This window comes from Macrotis lagotis, chromosome X (genome assembly GCF_037893015.1).
Source record: "Macrotis lagotis isolate mMagLag1 chromosome X, bilby.v1.9.chrom.fasta, whole genome shotgun sequence".
NCBI lineage: Eukaryota > Metazoa > Chordata > Mammalia > Peramelemorphia > Peramelidae > Macrotis > Macrotis lagotis.
In genome coordinates this window covers 159,942,439-159,957,488 of record NC_133666.1, presented here as the reverse complement: position 1 = coordinate 159,957,488, position 15,050 = coordinate 159,942,439, and the positions used below count along the sequence as shown (strand labels likewise).

General features: G+C 32.6%; 1 protein-coding gene across 4 annotated transcripts in view; it reads right to left on the bottom strand.

The window, feature by feature from the left end:
- The window catches only part of PRR16 (proline rich 16), a 490,313-nt gene that overhangs the window by 341,333 nt on the left and 133,930 nt on the right, over nucleotides 1-15,050 (bottom strand). The gene's annotated exons all lie outside the window — the stretch shown is intronic.

The window sequence follows — 15,050 nt, the reverse complement described above, 5'->3', positions numbered from 1 at the left end:
TCTCCCTTTGCTTGAAAAGAAGAGTTGGAGCTATTGAATTCTTTTACCTTCAATTAATGGTGGGCCTTACCCTGGCCTGAGGTCATTCCTCAGCTGGGCTGGTTCTTCTGCTCACACACCTGGGCCTGAGGCAGAATTAGTTAGCATTTGTTTGTTTGGGAAGAGATCTGAGCTGTAATGGGACTGTGTTTCTCAGACCAGAGGAGCCCATGGAAGGTGTCCACAGCTCTCCTGCAACTGAACTCTCCCCCCAGCCCTGTCGGCAAGCTCCTGGGGGACAGCACCAACCCCAGTGCCTCTGCTCCCTAGTTGACTCAAGCCCCTGCCATCTAGCCCTACTGCTGATCCAACAGGTCTGGCTCTTGGGCCCTCAGACTCTTGGTGCCATTTCAGCCGCTAATCTGGCTGATCCAGGGCTGATCCTCCCTCTGAACCCAGACTCACCAGGCCTTAATTCTTCCAGTGCTGCTGCTGGAAACAAATCCTGAGGTAGATGTTCTTTTTCCTGGCTTTTCTTTCTGGGTTTTGTGGTTCGGATTTCTTTTCAGTGGTTTGTTTCATGTGATAAATGGGGAAGTGATCAGGAGTCTTTAGAACTGTGCCTGTCTTCTCTCCACCATCTTGGCCAGAACTCCTCTTAGTCAGAGTTTATTAAAATAAACAATGACACCCAATATTATAAGTATAGACAGGTTAAATTAATTTCCCACTTTCAAAAATCTAAGAAAAACATTTGAGAGTTTGGGGGTAGCATTTTTTTCAGTGAAAGATAAATAATCACTCAGTAGTATGTTGAGTTTCTGTTTTGCTTCTGAATTCTTTATAAGCAGATGATGATTCTATCTCTCAAAAATAATGTGTTTGCTACAAAATTGTAAAAGAATTAAAAAACATGGCATTCCCTTTCTCCCTGTATACATATACTATTTTGTGGGTATTTCATTTTATTTATTAGATGTCAAAACAAAACAAAAAATCCACTTGACACTAAATATGTCATTTCAACAACAAGGCTATACCACCTGCCCTTATGTTATTCTGCGATAAGCAGAGAACATTGAGGCCTCTGCTGCTGTTCATTTTCCACATATCCAAGTGTATTTTCCATGGTAGAATATTTCTTTATAATTTATTGCTGCAAAAAATAAAGTATATTGTTGAGACATCCTGTAACTATCAAACTGGGTTCTGCTTACTAGTAAATTTTTAGAAGGGTTATGTAGCAAATATACCATTGCATACACCTAAACTCTCTCATAGATTAATGCTTTTGTTATAAATGTTTACTTTCATTTGAACATTTTGACCAAGAACATGATGAAAATGAATTATGTTTTGAATAATTTCACATGAATGAGGGGGCATTGAAGAAGGTGAGAAGTTGGAAATCCTTTTTTAAATAAATGGTAAAAATAAAATTAGAATCTGTTATTCATTCCTTAATTCAATAAATATTTTTGTGTATCTCCTAAGTAAAAGTTATTTAGATATATGTTTTGAGGAATTTTTAAAAATCTATAGCTATGGTCAATTTAATTCCAGTTAACAAGCATCTACTATTTATATGGAATTGTATGTGTGATTCTAGGGATATATGTGATTCTAGGGATAAAAAAATATTAATATGTTGGTATTCCCAAGTAGCGGAAGTGCCTTGCACCTAGTAAATAGATCTCACAATATGTCATTTTGTCTCTGGCTCTGTTTCTGTATCTCTCTCTCTCTCTTTCTCTCTGAATATGCATGTATATATATATATATATATATATATATATATATATATATATATTCATTTGTAAAATACATATTCATATATTTTATACACATATTAACTTTATGCTTTAAATGTTTGTATATACGCATAATGTTTGGAAGGTAAACATATACAAATTAAATATGGAAAAGTTTCAGAGTCTAGGGAGAGCAATGACAACTAAGCAAATCAAGAAAATCACTGATTTCGAGAGAGAGTAGTAAAGCTCAGATTAGAAGGGAGCTAGAAGGGGCAGCTAGGTGGCATAGTGGATAAAGCACTGGCCCTGGAGGCAGGAGTACCTGGGTTCATATGCATTCTCAGACACTTAATAATTACCTAGCTGTGTGGCCTTGGGCAAGCCACTTAACCCCGTTTGCCTTGCAAAAAAACAAAAAAAAAAAAAACCAAAAACCCAAAAGAAGGGAGTTAGAGTTTTCATGAGACAGAAGTAAAGATACTGTGCATTCCATTATTGGATTGTATCTGTGAGATATAGAAATAGGAAATGGACTATCATATTCAAGGAGGAGAAAAAAATCATATTGGCTAGAAGATCAACTGTATAAAAGGAAGTTAAATGAAATAAATTTGAATAAAAGTTTGTCCTTTATTTTCAAAGGTCATGAAATCATAGAGGTGATACCATGACAAGCATGTGAATTCGATTTCAGTGAGAGTTTTATTGTGCTAAGTCATCAACCTCACTTTCTCCTCTAGAATCATCTGGGTCCAGTGGTCAGATATGGATCCAGATGAGTGGAGATTGCCATGCATATGAGGCAATCAGGGTTTTAGCAACTCACCCAATGTCACACAGCTAGTAAGAATCAAGTTTCTGAAGGCATGCTTGAACTTCTGTCCTCCTGACTCCAAGGCCAGTGTTCTATCCACTGCATCAAATATGTTAGATACAGACTATGAAGGGCATTGTATACAAGAAGAATTTAAAATCTAGTAGGAAATTATAATAGTACTCAAATAATGATATGTACATGCAGAATATAAATTCCTTGATGGTAAAGAGTACTTTATTTTTACGTTACTATACCTATTGATAGGATATGCTCCATTGAACATAGGATAAGTATATAATAAATATTTATTTAATTTTACTGAGTAAAGTAAATATTTCTAATGTTAATTCTGTCTCCTGAAAAATGTTCTAAAATCTATTTTTACTGCATAAACCTCAAACATAACACATTGCTTTTGGCATGGGACAAGGGAAGAAGTAAGAGACAGACATTTTTTGTTGAATTTTAAAATTCTATTATATGCTTCCAGTTTCAGGAATAGCAGGTCAGAATTATTTTCATAGAATTTCAATTGTCAACCTCTCCTGAAGTGACTGTAGTTTTTCTTATTATTGAGAATTTTAATGATAAAAATATAATCAAGTACAATAAGAGGCAAATGTTCATTAACTGTTCAAGCAAGTAGGTTTGAAAATTTTTATTTTTATATCCTATTTAGCAATTGAAATGTCATTGATTTTTAAATGTGTTTGAACAATTGAAATTTTCACTTATCATTATTAATTAAATTGGAAGGTACAGTTAAGAGTTCAATGGGTTTCTGGTTTTCCTGCAACACCATTAGTTTTTAATGATATCAATATATTTTAAATTCAGACTGTGAATTAAAAAAATCCCAATAGCTTATTATTAATCTGTTTTGATTACTCAGACCCTGATGGAAAAAGCCCAGGTCCATGAAAATATGAGCTTTCAGAAAATCAGTGCTGCCACCCCAGTACTTACAATCATTATTCAAGGAAGCAATCACTACAGATTTGAAGTCTCATAATGGTTCATACAGGTACTAAAGGCACAGATATTGAAGACCCAGAAAGGATCAACATCAGAAATGAATACAATTTTATCAGTGAAATGATATTTGTTTCTGATGTTGACCATTTATGAGGCCAATTTTTGTCAGGGGGAAAATGGCATCAACATAGAGCCATTACCCTGTGCTTTACCACTGGTAGCATAAGGAATCATGAAACATTACTTTCTAAATACCAAAACCTTCCCTATGAGTTGTTTCCTCAATTACAATATGACTTTCAAAGATGGGATTATTTCCTTTTCTATTTATATTCAGCATTGGGAATAGTTCATTGCACTTAGTGAGTGTTTAAAAATGATTCTGATATCAATTCATTCATTCATTCCTTTTATATTCACATTTCTTTTTTATTATTTACAAGGCACTATGACTACCACATCCTATTTAAAACTCAAGATTTTGGTTTTGCTTCATTTTAAAATTTTATTTCAATTATTAAAAAAATTATATCATATTCCACAAAGCAAATTCTCAGTACCATATAACATACCATATTGTATGAAGGATAAAGAGATAACATACATTTCTACAAAATCCCAACCATAGTTAATGCAATTCCTTCAGGGGTACAAAATTTGTTGCTTAGAACTGTCACTTCTGTTGCATAACCTGTGAAGTGGAACTTAGAAAATAAGATGATATTTGATGAAACTATGCCCTTTTTAATCTCCCTTACAAACATGCCAAATTCAAGCATTTGCAAACTAGAGTGCTCCTCTGTCCTTTTTTAAACCCTCCCCTTTAGATCCAGGCAATTGACTGGGGTTTTCTCTATTCTCATGAAATTTACTAGATAACAAAGTTAAGGTAAATGTGGTTTGTTCATGACCTGATAATCTTACTCTCAGTACATGATTAATTTTCTTACTTTTCCAGTCAAATATCCCTCTCAAAAACCTTCTCTGCAACACTTTCTCCTTTGTCATACTTAGCTAGTTATGTGTTATATTCTACTCAAGCCTACCATTTACCTCTCCATTTCTATTTGAGTGATACTCAACAGTAATTCTAGACTGTAATATTCAAAGAATCTTTACATAGAATTCCATGATGATTATACTTCTGTGGAAAACAAATTAAACTTAGATAACTTCACACCAGGAAGCAGAACTATAACTGTAACCATACTCAATTACAGTTGACAAGCAAATTCAAGCTGATTATTTGCTTTAGATATTTCAGATGTGATTCTGTGAGTTTTTTTGGTTTGTTTTACTCTGTTTTATGTTGTTTTTATTTTCTTTTTTGGCAAATGTGTTGATCTAGATAACTTCTGAAAAATAATTTTAAGATATTCTAACTATACATCCTTATATCTCCAAGCAATCAAATATTAATGTTATAGAATTATTTTTTCTAGCCTACTATAAAGTCTTTGTATGTTGCCTGATCTTGACATTTTGATAATTCTAAGTTGTTAAATATTATGTCCTTCCTCACCCCAAATAAAAAAAAATAAACTCTAGTGATTTCAAACATGCTAACAAACTGGGAAAAAATGGAAATATGGAAAAAGTCATGAATAATATTTATCAGCTGAGGTTTAGGTAGTTTAGCACAATTTATGGTGGTTGGTACTAAACTAAAGGGTTGGCACTTGTTTTCTGCTCATAACCACAAGTTATACAACATAGATCTAGGTCAGCAAGGGACCTCAGAGGCAAATGTTTTCATATTACATATAAAGGAAGTATGGCAGAGAATTCAAGGAACTTTCCCAAGTTTAAACTGTTGATAATATCAGAACAAAATATGAAATCAAGATAGTTTTTAGCCAATCAACTTATTTATCTGTCTGTGAACATTTGAAAGATTTAAAATGTCCACCAGATCAGAGTGCATCCACCTAGGTGAAAATCACAAATTTTTGAAACACCAGAGGAATATATTCTATACGTAAGTAATAATGATTTAGATCTATGTAATGTAAATTTAAATGTTCATATTTTCCCTAATATTCTCTTTCATTATAAATATATCTAAGGCCAGGAGTGTTGGCACAAACTTGTTATCTCTTCTACCAGTAAGATTGAGGCTGTTAGATCTCTTCACTGGGTTGTGCTGCTACATATCCACAGAAATTTCTGCATTAATTTGTTGAGTCTCCAGGAAAGGGAGATCACCAAGAGGGAGAAACAATCAAAGTAAAAAATGGAGAATAGAGGCAGACTCCCCTCGAGTCTCAGTCTGTCCAGTCAGCTCACACTCTCTGTCTCTCTCTGTCTCTCTGTCTCTCTGTCTCTGTCTCTGTCTGTCTGTCTGTCTGTCTGTCTGTCTGTCTCTCTCTCTCTCTCTCTCTCTCTCTCTTTCTCTTGTTATTCTTTTTCCCTCTAGCAGCTTACATGGTACTTACTGCTTCTCTAGGAGGAGAAAAAGATTTTAATCTGTACACTTGCAGACTTGTATATTAAATCCTAAGCAGTTTAAAAAAAGAAAGAAATGGAGAATAGAATCAAAATCCCCATGCCATTAAGTATTTCACTGAACATCAGGTCTATAAGTAGCTGCTGCTCTTCTAGCAGGGTTGAGAAAGGCAAACAACTTTTACATGTGTATGTATATTTTCTGTATACTATAGAGAGATTAGTTAAATAGATGGAAAGACAGACAGACAGATAGCAAATAGAAATCCATATAAGGCTATTTATAGTATTTTATCATTGAAACTCTCTGCATTTTATAGATACAAAGTGATGAATTATGTTATAGAAGAAATTTAGTGAATGAAGAGTTCCTATCTCCCAACACTTAACAATATATGCATAGTTTAGGCAGACAAAATTATCTCTGATGCTCTTTAAGAATTGGTTTCTTCTGTATTATTTAGGCAAACAAAAGTATCTCTGGTAATATTTCTTTGATGCTCTTTAAGCATTTGTTTCTTTATCTATAAAACTGGAATAGTTTCCTATTGTTTCACAGGGTTGCTTTAATAATATGGGAAAACAAAAGAAGAAATAATTAAAATCATTTGTTTTTTAAAAGTTCCTTTTTTACCTTTAATTTATGTAACAGCAGTGATACAAAACACTATTTGAATATGAGTTAATTATTAATATGCTAATTAATGTTATTCATTTGAAAAGATTCCCTATTTTGAGCCAAGAATGTTTCTTTGCCCTTACTCAGATCACTTTCACAGTTCTGTGCTGGAGTCCCAAGAAGAAGAGCAACAGTAGTACAGCAGTTTACTGCCCTAGGGAAGTGGGGAACTTCCTCACAGTTCCAGGGCAGAAAGGATTGCTTGTGGTCACCCACAAAAAAGAAAACAGGTCAAGATAAAAGATAAAGACCTCTTCGTAGTTCATAAAACTTTGGAAAAATTGAAAACTTGCAGGTCCCTAGAAGAATCTTAGATACATGTTGCCAAAAAAGAAAAAAAAAAGTTGGGAAAGTGTGCCCTCCATCCAGGAAGCAGAACCCTACCTTAACAAAGAGTAAAAATGAAGACATAGATATGAACAAAAAGCAGAAGGAAAAAAAAAATTTGTCCATAGACAGTTACTATGATGACAAGGAAGACCCAAACACACATTCAGAAGATAAAAAGTTGCTAAATCCTCCAAGAAAAATAAGAATTGTTATGGAAGAGATCAAATATAATATTTTACTTCAAATAAGTGAGGTAGATGGAAAACTGGGAAGAGAAATGAGAATGATACATAAAAATAATGAAAAAAGAATAAGCAACTTGATGAAAGAGAAACAAAATATACTGAAAAATAACACCTTGAAAATCAGAATGGACCAAATGGAAAAAGTTAATGACAAAGAACAATGCCTTACAAAGCAGAATTGGGAAAATGGAAAAGATGGTACAAAATCTCACTGAAGAAAATAATTCATTAAAATATAGAATTGGTCAAAGAGAAGCTAATGACTTGCTGAGAAATCAAGGAACAATAAAACAAAACCATAAGAATGCAAAAACTACAAAATAATGTGAAATATATGGTTGGACAAATAACCAACCTGGAAAATATATCCAGGAGAAACAATTTAAAAAGCATTGGACTACCTAATAGTCAGGATTAAAAACAGACCATAGATATAATTTTTCATCTAATATTCTAGATCCAAAGGGTAAAATATAAATTGAAAGAATCCACTGATCAATTCTTGAGAGAGATTCCAAAATGAAAATTTTCAGAAATATCATAGACAAATTTCAGAGTTCCCAGGTCAAGGAAAAAGTATTGCAAGGAGCTAGGGAAAAAAATTCAATTATTGTGGAACAGTCAGGATAATCAGATTTAGCATCCTCTACATTAAAGTATGATAATCTGGAAGGCAAATAACCTTGTTTTGCAACCTAGAATCAAGTACTGAAAAAGCTGTGCATACAAATTTTAGGGGGAAAGATAAGCACTCAGTGAAATAGGGGACTTTCAACTGATGAAAAGATCTTTCCTGATGAAAAGATCAGAGCTTAAAAGAAAATTTTCTCTTGAAACCCAAGACTCAAGTGAAGCATAAAAAATTAAACAGAAAAAGGCAAATGATCAAGTACTTAATGATGTAGAACTGAGTTTCTTCCTGCATGGGAAGATCATACTCATATAAACTGTCTCATTTAGTTTATTTTATTTTTTTAGGTTTCTGCAAGGTGAATGGAGTTAAGTGGCTTGCCCAAGGCCACACAGCTAGGTAATTATTAAGTGTCTGAGGCTGGATTTGAACTCAGGTATTCCTGACTCTAGGGCCAGTGCTCTATGCAACTGAGTCACCTAGCTGCCGAAACTTTCTCATTTATTAGAGAAGTTAGAAGGTGCATATCTGGACAGGGCAAACATGTGAGTTGAAAATGAAGGGATAATATTTTTTCTTGAAATGGTGTTAAGGGGTGAGAGAATAATGTACTAGGAGAAAGGAAAAGAGGAGGTAGAATGGGGTAAATTTTTTCAAATAATTTGCAGTAGAGTGGAGGAGGGTGCTGGTGAAGAGGAGTGAGTGAACTTTATTCTCATTGAAATTGACTGAGAAGGGGAAGCTAGGTGGCACAGTGGATAGAATCAAATAGTTTAAATAGTTCATAACTAGCCTCAGACATCTAATAATTGCCTAACTCTGTGGCCTTGGGCAATTCACTTAACCCCATTGCTTTCAATTAATTAAAAAAATCTTTTTAAATAAAAAAAATAAATTGATTCAGAGAGGGAATGACAAACACACTCAACTGGGTAACAGAATCCATCCAACATTAAAGGAAAGTAAAAGGAGAAGAGGATAGAAGAAGTGGGTGTGGGGGTGATAGAAGGGAATGTAAGTTGTAGGAGAGGTTAGTCAGAAAAAAAATCACTTTTGAGGAGAGACAGGTAAAAGGAAAGACAGAGAATAAAATAAATGGGGATGTGGGAATAGAATGGAGAAAAATATAGTTATCAATAACAACTGCAGGGAAATTGTTAAACAAGTTTCTCTATTAAAGTTCTCATTTCTCAAACATAGAGAATTGCATCAACTTAAAATATAAAAGCCATTTTCTAATAAATAAATGATTAAAATATGAAGTTTTCAGCTGAGCTTATCAATACTATCTATGATCAATTTAATTCTAATGTAGTACCTTATACCTATTGGATTGTCTATTAGAACAGAAAGAAAAAATGAAAAATGTTGGAGGGATTATAGGGGAAAATGAAACATTAATGTAATATTAGAGAAATTGTGACATGATTCAACCATTCTATAGAGTAAATTCAAACTATGTCCAAAGATCTATAAAACCATGAACATCCTTTGTACCTACCAATGTCACTGTATTCCAGAAGAGATGAAGAACAGGAAGAAACCTACATGTATTAAAATATTTGTAGTAACTATTGTCTGGTATCAAGGAATAGGAAATTGAATGGATTTTCATCAGTAGGGGAATGGCTGAACAAATTAGTTTGTGATTATGATGGAATGATATTCTATTATAAGAAATGTTGAGCAGGAGGCTCTCAATAAAACCTGCAAAAATATAAGCAGATGCAATGTGAAATATATTGTAAACTAAGCAAATAGATCAAGGAACATGAAAATACCTTAAAAACTAAATAATGACTATTTAATTAATAAGTCAAAGTACACATCACAGAGAAAATAATAACTGAGAAAATATAATGGGGAAAATACATCAAACTTATACTTAACAAACATAAATAAACTTAAACAAAAAAGAAAATTGGAAAATTAAGGAAGGTAAGAATGGAAAAAATCTATATAAATGATACACTAAATGAAAATGAACTAACTTTTAAAAGTAATAGAAAATTAAATGCAAATTAAATTATTCAGATTACAATATAAAAGGAGATAAAATCAAATTATCAAACTAAAAATATCAATAAAAGTGATCATTATTTAAATTCAACAAAATATTCAGTTTAAATAAATGGTTTGAAACAATGTTTTCATAATTTCATTACTAAATTTCCATCTAAAGGGAAACATTACTTGAAACTAATTTTTACAGAAATGTAAATATCTGACTTCTGGCCACAGATTCATATCAAATATTCAGAATTATTTAACATATATTGTCTTTAACTATATAAGTTTATTTATATGTAGACTCATCTTTCTTCATTGAAATATAAACATCTAAACAAGTTGTATGTGGAATCCTATTTAAGGTCAAAATTTGCAGTGATTCAATAAGAATTTAAGACTCTGAAATTTATAAAACAGCATCAATCATGAACTGGTGAATCATCAGTCTTTTCACTTAAGACCAAAAGTCTATGCAAGTGAAAGTAAATCTCTTACTTCCAAGATTACAACAGTATAAGCAAATGAGTTGATCCTATCTACAAATATATTAATCTCTGTTAAAGAGATAATAATTAACAAATAAATGCCTCAGCAAAATTGACCGTTAGCAATTTTTAATTTATCTTAGATCACTTACAGAGGTATTTTGCTAATCTGCAAAGGGAATTTATTTCAAAATTCAGATTGGTCTTCAGAGTTTATTATAGAAGATGGTAAAAATTATTCATTTATGTTATATGATCTTTTCTGGAAAGGATTGCATGCCATCAGGGTCTCTTCCAAACATTCAAATGGGATTACTATGAAAGAGGATTTATAGCAGTTTGGGAGCAAGATAATGGGAAGCTAGGAACATGAGGATGGAGGACATAAAGTTTAGGAAATCCAGAAAACTTCTGTAATTTGTCCAAGCCCACTTGAGTCCAAATCTCAAATAGGTATGTTAAAAAGACAGGACAGTTTTTACTATATTTTCTGTCTTTAAAAATCATGTGATAAAAATACTTCAGTATATCATAGAAATGAAAAACTACAAAAATTCAATGATCTTAAAATTATATAATAGTTTCATTTGTTCTTTCACCTATTTTTTCTGAAACTTAGCCTAATTCATTTAAACAGACACTGCCAGTGAAGATCATGTAAAGTACACACTTGTCTTCATACATAAATAAAATGCTACCTATTTCCGATCAGGATAATTTTCAAAATTTATAAATAGTGTCTTTGAGTTCTGATTATTATACGATCTGATAAGTTTGAAGATAGGGCAAGTATATGAAAGAAATTACAAATGTAGAAAAAAGTCTGATATTGTCTAAATTGTTGAGATAAAATTAAATAATAAAACAAGTCATAAGTAATTTCTGACTGCAATGAGGTATGAGTTATTTTGCTGAGCATCTACAAGAACATTTAACCATTCATTGTAAACAATTTTTAAAGATTTCATTTATTTTAAGTTTTACAATTTTCCCCCTAATCTTACTTCTCTCCTCTCAGCCCCCACAAAAGCAATTTGCCAGTCTTCATATTGTTGCCATGGTATACATTGGTCCAAATTGAATGAGATGAGAGAGAAATCATATCCTTTAAGGAAGAAACATAAAGTATAAGAGATACCAATATCAGACAATAAGATATAAGTTTTTTGTCTAAATTAATGATAATAGTCCTTGCTCTATGGAAAAACTCTACAGTTCTCTTGGATACAGATAGTATTCTCCACTGCATACAGTAGCAAATTGTCCCTGATTGCTGCATTGATGGAATGAGTAAGTCCATTAAAGTTGATCATCACCCCCATGCTGCTGTTAGGGTGTGCAGTGTTTTTCTGGTTCGGCTCATCTCACTCAGCATCAGTTCATGCAAATCCCTACAGGCTTGCCAGAATTCCCATCCCTCCTGGTTTCTAATAGAACAATATTGTTCCATGACATATATAAATATATTGAAGGACTTTTACTTGATTTCCAATTCTTTGCCACCACAAACAGGGCTGCTATGAATATTTTTGTACAAGTGATGTTTTTACTCTTTTTCATCATCTCTTTCAGGTATAGACCCAGTAGTGGTATTGCTGGATTATAGGGTATGCACATTTTTGTTGCTCGTTGGGCGTCATTCCAAATTGATCTCCAGAAACGTTGGATGAGTTCACAGCTCCACCAACAATGTAATAGTGTCCCAGATTTCCGACAACCCTCCAACAAATATCATTATCCTTTCTGGTAATATTGGCCAGTCTGAGAGGTGTGAGGTAGTACCTGAGGGAATATTTCATTTGCATTTCTCTAATAAGTAATGATTTAGAGCAATTTGTCATATGACTATGGATTACTTTGCTCTCCTCATCTGTAAATTGTGTTTAAGATATCCTTTGACCATTTGTCAATTGAGTAATGGCTTTCAAAAAAAATTTGACTCAGTTCTCTGTATATTTTAGAAATGAGTCATTTCTCAGAAAGATTAGTTGAAAAGTTTGTTTCCCAGTTTGCTACATTTCTTTTGATCTTGGTTATTGTGGTTTTCTCTGTGTAAAACCTTTTTAAATTTAAAGTAATTGAAATCATCTAGTTTGTTTTTAGTGATTTCTGCATCTCTTCCTTAGTCATAAACTGCTCCCCTTTCTATAGCTCTAACAGGTAAACTAGTACTTGATCTTCTAGTTTACTTACAAAAACCTGTATCCATTTGGACCTTATCTTGGTATAGGGTGTGAGGATTTGGTCTAATCTAAGTTTATTTCATACTAACTTCCAATTTTACCAGCAGTTTTTATCAGAGAGTTTTTATCCCAATAGTTGGACTCTTATGGTTTATCCAACAGCAGATTACTATAATCATTTGCTGCTATTGCACATAGTCTATTCCACTGGTTCAGCACTTTATTTCTTAGCCAATACCAGAAAGTTTTGATGACTGATGCTTTATAATAAAATTTTAGATCAGGTAGGACTAAACCACGTTCTTTTTTTTTTAAGATTTTTTTTTTCAAGGCAAAGGGGTTAGGTGGCTTGCCAAGGCCACATGGTTAGTTAATTATTAAGTGTCTGAGGTCAGATTTGAACCCAGGTACTCCTGACTCCAAGACTGGTGCTCTATTCACTTCGCCACCTAGCCGCCCCGTAAGCCATGTTCTTTTGAATTTTTTTTTAATTAAATCCCTGGAAATTATTGACTTTTTATTTCTCCATATAAATTTACTTACAACTTTTTCTAACTTATTAAAGTATTTTTTTGGAATTTTGATAGGTAGGACACTAAACAGGTAGTTTATTTTTGACAGAATTGTCATTTTTATTATATTAGCTTGACCTATGCATGAGCAGTTGATGTTTGCCCAGTTATTTAAATCTGATTTCATTTGTGTGAGGAGCGTTTTGTAATTGTTTCAAAAAGTTTCTGACTCAGCCTTGGCAAATAGCCTCCAAGGTATTTTCTATTGTCTGAGGTAACTGAATGGGATTCCTCTTTCCAGCTCTTCCTGCTGTATCTTGCTAGACATGTATAGAAAAGCTGAAGATTTATAAGAGTTTATTTTATATCCTGCAACTTTGCTAAAATTGCTAATTGTATCCAGTAATTGTTTGGATGGTTTCTTGGAATATTCTAAGTTCACCATCATGTCATCTGCAAAGAGTGAGTTTTGATTCCTCCTTCCCAATTCTAATTCCTTCAATTTCTTTTTCTTCTCTAATTGCTGAAGTTAACATTTTGAATATGATATTGAATAGTAGTTGTGGTAATGGGCATCCTTGTTCCACCCCTGATCTTACTAGGAATGACTCTAGCCTCTCCCCTTTGAAAGTAATGCTTGTTGATGGTTTCAGAAAGATACTGCTTATTATTCTAAGAAACAGTCCATTTACTCCTACACTTTCTAGTGTTTTTAGTAGGAATTGTGCTGTATTTTGTCAAGTGCTTTTTCAGCATCTATTAATATAATCATATAATTTTGATAGGCTTGTTGTTAACATAATTAATTATACTAACAGTTTTACAAATATTGAACCAACCCTGCATTCCTGAGATTAATCCTACTTGGTCAAAATGTATTATCCAAGTGATAACTTGTAATCATTTTGCTAATATTTTTTGAGATTTTTGCATCTATATTCATCAGGGAGATAGGTTTATAATTCTCTTTCTCTGTTTTAACTCTTCCTGATTTAGGTATCAGTACCATATTGGTGTCTTAGAAATATAGGCAGAGTTCCAACTTCCCCTATTTTTTCCGAAGAGTTTATAATGAATTGGAACCAATTGTTCCTTAAATGTTTGGTAGAATTCGCATGTGAAACCATCAGGCCCTGGAGATTTTTTTTATAGAATTCATTGATGGCTTGATGAACTTATTTTTCTGAGATAGGGTTGTTTATGTATTTAGTCTCCTCTTCATTGAACCTGGGTAATTTATATTTTTGTAAATATCCATCCATTTCTCTTAGATCATCAAATTTATTGGCATAGAGTTGGGCAAAATAATTTCAAATAATTACTTTAATTTCCTCCTCATTGGTAGTGAGTTCACCTTTTTCATTTGTGATACTAGCATTTTGGTTTTATTCTTTCTTTTTTAAATCAAATTGAACATAGGTTTATCACTTTTATTGCCTTTTTCATAAAACCAACTCTTGGTTTTATTTATTAATTCAATAGTTTTTTGCTGTCAATTTTATTAATTTCTCTTTTAATTTTAGAATGTCTAATCTGGTATTTAATTGAGGGTTTTTACTTTGTTCTTTCTCTAATTTTTTTAGTTGCACATTTAGTTCATTGATTTCCTCTTTCTCTAATTTATTCATGTAAGCATTTAACAATATAATATATCCCCTGACACCCTCTTTGAGTGATTCCATAGGTGTTTGTATGTTGTTTCATTATTGTCATTATCTAGGATAAAATAAGTAATTCTATCTATAATTTGCTGTTTGATATATTCATTCTTTAAAATGAGATTATTCAGTTTCCAATTAGTTCTGGGTCTGTATCACCCTGGTCCAATATTGCATATGTTTTTTATTGCACTGGGACCTGTGAAAATGTATTTACTATTTCTGCATTTCTGCATTTCATCATTAGGTTTTTATGACTTAGTACATGGTCAGTTTTTGTGTAAGTGCCATTTTCTGCAGAGGAAAAAGGTTTATTCCCTTCTATCCTCATTCAGTTTCCTCCATAA